The following is an 8,722-nucleotide window of genomic DNA, read 5'->3' on the forward strand; positions in this document are numbered from 1 at the left end:
ATGGCCTTGTCGGCCTATGTTTTGAGTTTACAAATGGTCATGTCGGCCTTATAGGCCCGTATGTCACATGTATAAGTTTGTATATCATGCTGGGTCATCATACGTTAAGTATTCCCTTATGTTTTATTCTTGTTATCTCATAAAGGGTTTTCTAGCTCATTTATCCATGATAGTATGATAAGAAAGATATGTTATGTTGGTACTCGGTTGAGTAAGGCACCGGGTGCCCGTCGCGTCCCTTCGGTTTGGGTCGTGACAGGTGAGAGCGGCGGGAGTCTGTGCTCCTTCCCCGGCCTGAGATGTGGCTGCAGCAAGGGAAATCAACCCTGCCTAAGCTAGAGTGTTGTACATGTTCATGAACTGGGCAAGGGTCTCCTGAAGAGCTGGAGTAGTAGTAGTAGGCGTATCAGGTGCCTATGCTCCGACTGGAGCTACTAGTGGCTCCTCTGCAGCAACTCGCGTGGGTGCTTGGGATACACCACGTGTACGTCTTCGGCCTCTACCCCGGTGCCGGCCTCTGGCGGCTCTAGCAGGGGGCGTGGGTGCCTGGTCATCTCCGGTAGCACGTGTCCTCACCATCTTTGAGGGAATAGAAGATAGAAGTTTAGAATTTCTAAGTCAATAATCCCGCACGACAAGAAATCAAATAAAGTGGAATTTTCCTAACAGTTCCATAGCCTACCAAAGATAAGTACAGACGTCTTCGTACCGATCCGCGAGACTCTAATAAACCGGCTTGTGACTCATGATTCCTATGAACCTAGAGCTCTGATAACAACTTGTCACGACCCGAATTCTCCCTCCGTGAACCGTCGTTACTGCACCTAGTCTCTATGACTAGGTAAGCCTAACATTTGCAGAAAAAGGAACGAAATACATAAAAGCTATCAACTAACAGGTAATTTCAACAAGGAAATGAGATGTCGCTCGGCATTTACAATAATCACTATCAAAAAGTACTTAAACTCTCCCAAAACCCGGAATGCCATATGTCACAAGCTACAGAAAGAAAACAGTGCTTCTAAACTCTAGAATCTAACAAAGAAGAAAGTATAAGAAGTGTTTAATATGAGGAAGAGTAGATAGCGACTCCGAGGTCTGCGGATGCGGCAGATATACCTTGAAGTCTCTACAGTCATCTCGTCTCACTGGTAATGCTACTGATGTGCAGTACCTGGATCTACACACAAAAAACATGTGCAGGGAAGGGCCTGAGTACACCAAACAGTACCCAGTAAGTGCCAAGCCTAACCTCGTTCGAGTAGTGATGAGATCAGGTCAGGGCCCTACTGGTGTAAATGTAATGAAATAAGACAGAAAGACATATTACAATAAAATAAATACAAAAATCTAACAGGAATAGAATTCAATGAAAGCCAACAACTCAGAACACAGTATTAGCAACAGGGGATCTCCCAGGATACCATCCCGTAGTCACATACATAAATGTACAAGGGGGATCAACCGGAATACCGTTCCGTAGTCCCAAAGTAAAAATGCAGTGCTGGAGGATCTCCCCGAATACCGTCCCGTAGTCCCAAAGTAAATATGCAGTATAGGGGGATCTCCTTAAATACCGTTCCGTAGTCACAAAGTAAATATGCAGCTCAACCAACAGAAATAACGAATACGGCAAGAAACCACAAGTTAGACTAATTCCGATTCAAGAAAGAACATGAAATTCACTAAGACATGCTGCACAGAGTTCAGATAGGTCGATAAGGAAGTTAAGGCAGTTAAGGCACCTAAGCATGCTTTCTCTAAACTAAACAGGTAATTACATATGCTAGGGTAGCTCATTTAAAGGAAAACAGATATTTTGCTTAATGAAAATAGAGTTTTTCAACAAATAGCTCGTGTACGCACTCGTCACCTCACGTACACGGAGCTCATATATCAAACAGTACCAAATCCTAAGGGAGGTTCCCCCATACAAGGTTAGGCAAGCCACTTACCTCGAACCAGGCTCAATCAATCCGAAACAATGCTCTTTCCACGAATATTCGGCTCCGGATGGCCCAAATCGAGCCAAATAAATTGCATAACGTAAACATAGCTACAAGCAACTAATCTAGCTAATGAAATCAAAGCTAAGGCAAGAAAATATAAAAATGCCCAAAAAAGACTTCCCGGGCCCACGTCTTGAAATTAGGTAAAAGTCACAAATTGTGAACACCCATTCACTCACAAGTTTACTCGTACCAAAACTATCCAAATCCGATGACAAAATCCCACTCAAAACTTAGAAATTCGATTGGGGGACTTCCCCCATTTTCCCAACTTTCTCACTCAAAATCATTGATTAAATGAAGAAAACAACAATAGATTGATAAATATAGCCAAAACCGAGTTAGGAATTGTTACCCCAAAGCATTCTTTGAAAATCCCTCAAGAAACCACCAAATCCCGAGCTCCCAAGTCCAAAAATGGTGAAAATGAAACAAACCCTCGAGCTGGCCCCTTTTCTGCTTGTTAAGCCACACTTGTGGTCACTCACACGCATCTGCGGCCCCGCACCTGCGGAAAAACCATCGCAGGTGCGAAATCAACTTAAGTGGGCTGGGACCGCATCTGCGAGCATTGGGCCGCACTTACGAGCCCGCTCCTGCGGTCCCCAACCGCTTCTGCAAACCCCTCACTGCACCTCCGGACCCAGCTCGACAAGGCCCATCTCCACTTCTGCGGCTCCGCACCTGCGGCCCAAGTGTGCAGGTGCGATTACACCAGATACAGCAGTTTCAGCCTTTTTCCTAAGTCTCAAACCAATCCGTTAAGCACCCGAAACTCACCCGAGTCCCCCGGGACCTCAACCAAACATACCAACCAATACTGAAACATCATACGAACTTAATCGATCCCTCAAATCATAGCACACAACACAAAAAATACAAATCACCCTCCAATCCAAACTTAATGAACTTGAAACTTCAAAATTCGACATCCGACGCCGAAAGCAACCAAACCACATCCGATTGACCCCAAATTTTGCACACAAGTCATAATTCACATTACGGACCTACTCCAACTTCTGAAATCGGATTCGGACCCCGATATCAAAAGTTCCACTACCGGCCCAAAACTCCAAAAGTTCGACTTTCGCCATTTCAAGCCAAAATGAGCTACAGACCTCCAAAACAAAATCCGGACGCGCTCCTAAGCCCAAAATCACCCAATGGAGCTAACGAAATCGAAGAAACCCCATTTCGGAATCGTCTTCACACAGTTCTGACTTCGGTTCAAATTCTAAGTCTTAAGACTTTGTTTTAGGGACTAAGTGTCCCAAACACTTCCAAAAACCAAAATGGACCTCCCGGCAAGTCACAATAGCAGAAATAGATACGGGGAAAGCAGTTAATAGGGGATCAGGGATCTATCTCTCAAAACCACTGGCTGGGTCGTTACATAATCATGGAATTTAGCTGAAACCAAGTAAGAATCATTTACCCCAATCAACTCCTCAAAAATCCCTTCAAGAATCGCCCAAATACGTGGTCTCTAGCTCAAAATATGAAAAATGGGTTCAAACCCTCGTTTTTGAAATTTAACACTGCTGCCAAGTTATTCCTTCTTCGCGAACGCAACCATTCTCTCGCGTTTGCGTAGACCAATCTGACTACCTCTCACTATAACTCTTCGCGAACGCGACCAACACTTCGTGAACGCAAAGCTTTACCAATTCTACTCATCACGAACTCGACCTATGCCCCGCGAACGCATAGACCAAGGACCTGAGATCCCCAGCTGCCTCATCATCTCTTCGCGAACGCGACACCTCTCCCGCGTTCGCGATGCACACACAGACCATACCTTCGCGTTCATGTCCTCTTCTTCGCGAACGCGAAGAACAAAATTTTCACAGCTCACAAACACCCTACGCGAACGCGAGGCTCCTCTCGCGAACGCGTAAAAGGACACCAGAAGAACACACCAATAGATATCAGCCAACAACCTAAGTCCAAAAATGATATGTTAACCACCCGAAACTCACCCGAGGCCCCCAGGACCTCAACCAAACATACAATCAAGTCCTAAAACATCATACAAACGTAGTCAAACCAAACCACCTCAGAAAACATCAAAATCACGAATTACACATGGATTCAAGCCTAATGAACTTTGAAATTTCCCAATTCTACATACGACGTCAAAACCTATCAAATCACGTCCGATTGACCTCAAACTTTTCACACAAGTCATAAATGACACCACGAACCTACTCCAACTTCCAGAAATCTAATCCGACCCGGATATCAAAAAGTCCACTCCCGGTCAAACTTTCCAGATTTCCAACTTTCGACATTTCAAGCCTAATTCTACTATTGACCTCCAAATTACAATCTGGACGTGCTCCTAAGTCCAAAATCACCTAACGGAGCTAACAAAACCATCAGAATTCAAATCCGAGGTCATTTATACATAAGTCAACATCCGGTCAACTTTTCCAACTTAAGCTTTCAATTAAGAGACTAAGTGTCTCAATTCATTCTGAAATCACTCCGGAGCCAAACCCACTAACCCGGTAAGTCATATAAAAGTTGTAGAATACAAAAGAAGTAGAAAATGGGGGAACAAGGCTACAACTCTCAAAACGACCGGCCAGGTTGTTACATCCTCCCCCTCTTAAACAAACGTTCATCCTCGAACATGTCTAGAAACATACCTGGAGTCTCAAATAGGTGTGGATATCTGCTCCGCATCTCCCGCTCGGGCTCCCAAGTAGCCTCCTCCACGGGATGACCTCTCCATTGCATTTTCACTGAAGCTATATCCTTTGACCTCAACATTCGAACCTGCCGCTCCAAAATGGCCACCGGCTCAACAACATATGTCAAATCACCATCCAACTGAACCGTGCTAAAATCCAAAACATGAGACGGATCGTCGATATACTTCCGGAGCATAGAAATATGAAATACTAGATGCACACTCGACAAGCTAGGTGGCAAGGCAAGCTTGTAAGCCACCTCCCCAATCCTCTGAAGTACCTCAAAAGTCCTAATGAACTGAGGGCTCAACTTGCCCTTCTTCCCTAACCTCATAACACCCTTCATGGGTGAAACCTTCATCAGAACCTTCTCCCCAACCATGTAAGACACATCACGAACCTTCCTGTCGCATAACTCTTCTGTTTCGACTGCGCCGTGTGAAGTTGCTCCTGCATCAATTTAACCTTGTCCAAAGCAACCTGATCCAAGTCAGTACACAATAGCCTAGCCTCGCCTGTCTAAAACCAACCCACCGGAGATCTAAGCAGCCACCCATATAAAGCCTCATACGGAGCCATCTGAATGCTCGACTGATAACTCTTGTTGTAAGCAAACTCCGGGAGCGGCAGAAACTGGTCCCATGAATCCCCAAGATCAAAGACACAAGCGCGTAGCATGTCCTCCAATATCTAAATAGTTTGCTCGAACTGTCCGTCTGTTTGAGGGTGAAATGCTGTGCTCAACTCAACCTGAGTGCCCAACTCTCGTTGCACGGCTCTCCAAAACTGCTATGTAAAATGCGTGCCACTATCCGAAATGATGGAAACTGGCACACCGTGAAGGCGAACAATCTCCCCGATGTAAATCTCAACCAACCGATCTGAAGAATAAGTAGTACTCATTGGAATGAAGTAAGAGGACTTGGTCAGCCGATCCACAATCACCCAAATAGCATCGAACTTCCTCGAAGTCCGTGGGAGCCCAACTATGAAATCCATGATGATCCGCTCCAACTTCCACTCCAGAATCTCTATCCTCTGAAGCAATCCACCCAGCCTTTAATGCTCATATTTTACCTGCTGGTAATTAAGACACCGGGCTACAAACCCAACTATATCCTTCTTCATTCTTCTCTACCAATAGTGTTGACTCAGTCCTGGTACATCTTCGCGCACCCGGATGGATGGAATACCGCAAGATGTGGGCCTCCTCAAGAATCAACTCTCGTAGCCCATCTACATTGGGCACACATATCCGGCCCTACATCCTCAACACCCCATCATCTCCAATAGTCACATCTCTAGCATCATCGTGCTGAACCTTGTCCTTGAGGACAAGCAAATGAGGATCATCATACTGGCGCTCTCTGATGCGATCAAATAAGGAAGACCGAGATACCACACAGGCTAGAACTCGACTGGGTTCCGAAACATCTAATCTCACGAACTGGTTGGCCAAGGCCTGAACATCAACTACAAAGGTCTCTCCCCAACAAGAATGAATGCAAGATTACCCATATTCACTGCCTTCCTACTCAAGGCATCGGCCACCACATTGGCCTTTCTTGGATGATACAGAATAGTGATATCATAGTCCTTTAGCAGCTCCAACGATCTCCGCTGGCTCAAATTGAGATCCTTCCATTTGAACAAGTGATGGAGGCTACGGTGACCAGTAAATACCTCACAAGACACACCATAGAGATAGTGCCTCCATATCTTCAACGCATGAATAATGGCAGCCAACTCCAAATCATGAACATGGTAGTTCTTCTCACGGGGCTTCAATTGGCGCAAAGCATAAGAAATCACTCTACTCTCCTACATCAAAACACACCCAATACAAATTCGAGAACCATTACAATATATTGTATAAGAACCAGAAGCTGATAGTAAAACTAGAACTGGAGCTGTGGTCAAGGCAGTCTTGAGCTTCTAAAAGCTCTCCTCACACTCATCTAACCACCTGAAAGGAGCACCCTTTTGGGTCAATTTGGTCAAGGGCAATGAAATAGACAAGAAAACCTGCATGAAACGACGGTAAAAACCAGCCAAACCAAGAAAGCTCTGAATCTCTATAGTTGAGGATGGTCTGGGCCAACTCTGAACCGCCTATATCTTCTTCGGATCTACCTGGATACCCTAACTGGAAACCACATGCCCCAAGAACGCCACTGAACTGAGCCAAAACTCACACTTGGAGAACTTGGCACAAAGCTTCTCCTCCCTCAACCGCTGCAACACAATTCGCAAATGCTAGGCATGCTCTTCTTGGCTGCGAGAGTACACTAGGATATCATCAATGAATACAATAACAAATGAGCCGAGATAAGGCTGAAATACACTGTTCATCAAATGCATGAAAGCTGCTGGGGCGTTGGTCAGCCCAAAAGACATCACAAGGAACTTATAATGACCATAACGGGTCCTGAAAGCTGTCTTAAGAATGTCCGAGTCCCGAATCTTCAACTGGTGATACCCTGACCTCAAATCAATCTTGGAGAACACCCTCGCTCCCTGAAGCTTTTTAAATAGATTATCAATATGTGGCAAGGGATACTTGTTCTTGATTATGACTTCGTTCAACTGCCTATAATCAATGCACATTCTCATAGAGCCATCGTTCTTCTTCATTAACAGAACCGGTGCACCCCAAGGTGACACTCTAGGCCTAATAAACCCCTTCACAGGGAGTTCCTGAAGCTGCTCCTTCAACTCAGCCAGTGCCACACGGGTACGGAGGAATAGAAATTGGCTGAGTGTCTGGTACCAAGTCAATACCAAATTCAATATCTCTGTCGGGCTGCATGCCCGACAGGCTTGCAGGAAACACATCCGGAAAATCTCGCACCACCGGAACAGAATCAATAGTAGGGGTCTCAGCACTAACATCCCTCACAAAGGCCAAATAAGATAAACAACCCTTCCCAACCATCCGCTGGGCCTTCAAGTATGAAATCACTCAACTGGGAATATAGTCTAAAGAACATCGCCACTCGATCCGTGGCAACCCCAGCATCGCCAACGTCACCAGTGTTAGCGTGACAGTCCAAAATAGTATGGCATGGAGACAACCAATCTATACCCAATATCACGTCAAAATCAACCATAATGAGCAAAATACAATGATACATATGAATAGGTGAAACCAAGGTCAAATAATATAGAAGCATCTCGGTGACATACTGAGACAATACCTGTGATCACTGTGTCTGATAGCAATAGCATCTGGTCTGGCAGGGAGTGAATAGAAACGGGCCTGACCACCACGTGATCGGCCACCCCCTCTAGGGCGACCCCTAGCTGACTGAGCTCCACCCCGAGCTGGCTGGGTGGGTGGTGAAGTAACTAGTGTTGAAGTCGAAGGTTGACTCCTCTGCTGAGATGAACCTCCCGAAAGGCGGGGACAATGACTCTTGATATGAACCAAATCTCCATACTCAAAGAAACCACTCCCTGCAAATGGCGGTGGGGACTGAAGAGAGCCCCAAGCACTAGGATAACTGCTAGAAGGACCCGACATATATGAACCCTAAGATGATGGTGCATGAGACGAACTTTGAGCTGGAGGGGTGAGAGATGAGTGACCGTACTGAGAACTGTGAGAACCATGGCCCGATGATGCACCACGGTGAACTGGGTGATCCGTCTGAGCATGTCTATAGGGACGACCCCTGCCGTGGTAGAACTGACCTCCAGAAAGAACACCACCAAAACGTACGAGAAAAGCAACTGGTGTCAGTGCAGTTACTATCCGCCAACTGAGGTCCCCTCCGTACGCTAGACGAGATTGTTAGTGCCGTATAGGAAAACCAATGTTAAGAGCAATTGAGAGAACAGAAATGAGAATTGAGAATGAAAGAAAGCTTGATTGCATTAATGAAAGCTATTACAGAAAAGCAACACGGTGTCGAGGGGGAGAGACACCAGTACAGAGAATTGTTTGCTTGCTAGAAAGTTTGATTGCTTGAACCCCCCCCCCCTCTATAGTAGCTAAAAACTAAACCAAGTACAGAC

Source organism: Nicotiana attenuata, unplaced genomic scaffold, assembly GCF_001879085.1.
Source record: "Nicotiana attenuata strain UT unplaced genomic scaffold, NIATTr2, whole genome shotgun sequence".
NCBI classification, from domain to species: domain Eukaryota; kingdom Viridiplantae; phylum Streptophyta; class Magnoliopsida; order Solanales; family Solanaceae; genus Nicotiana; species Nicotiana attenuata.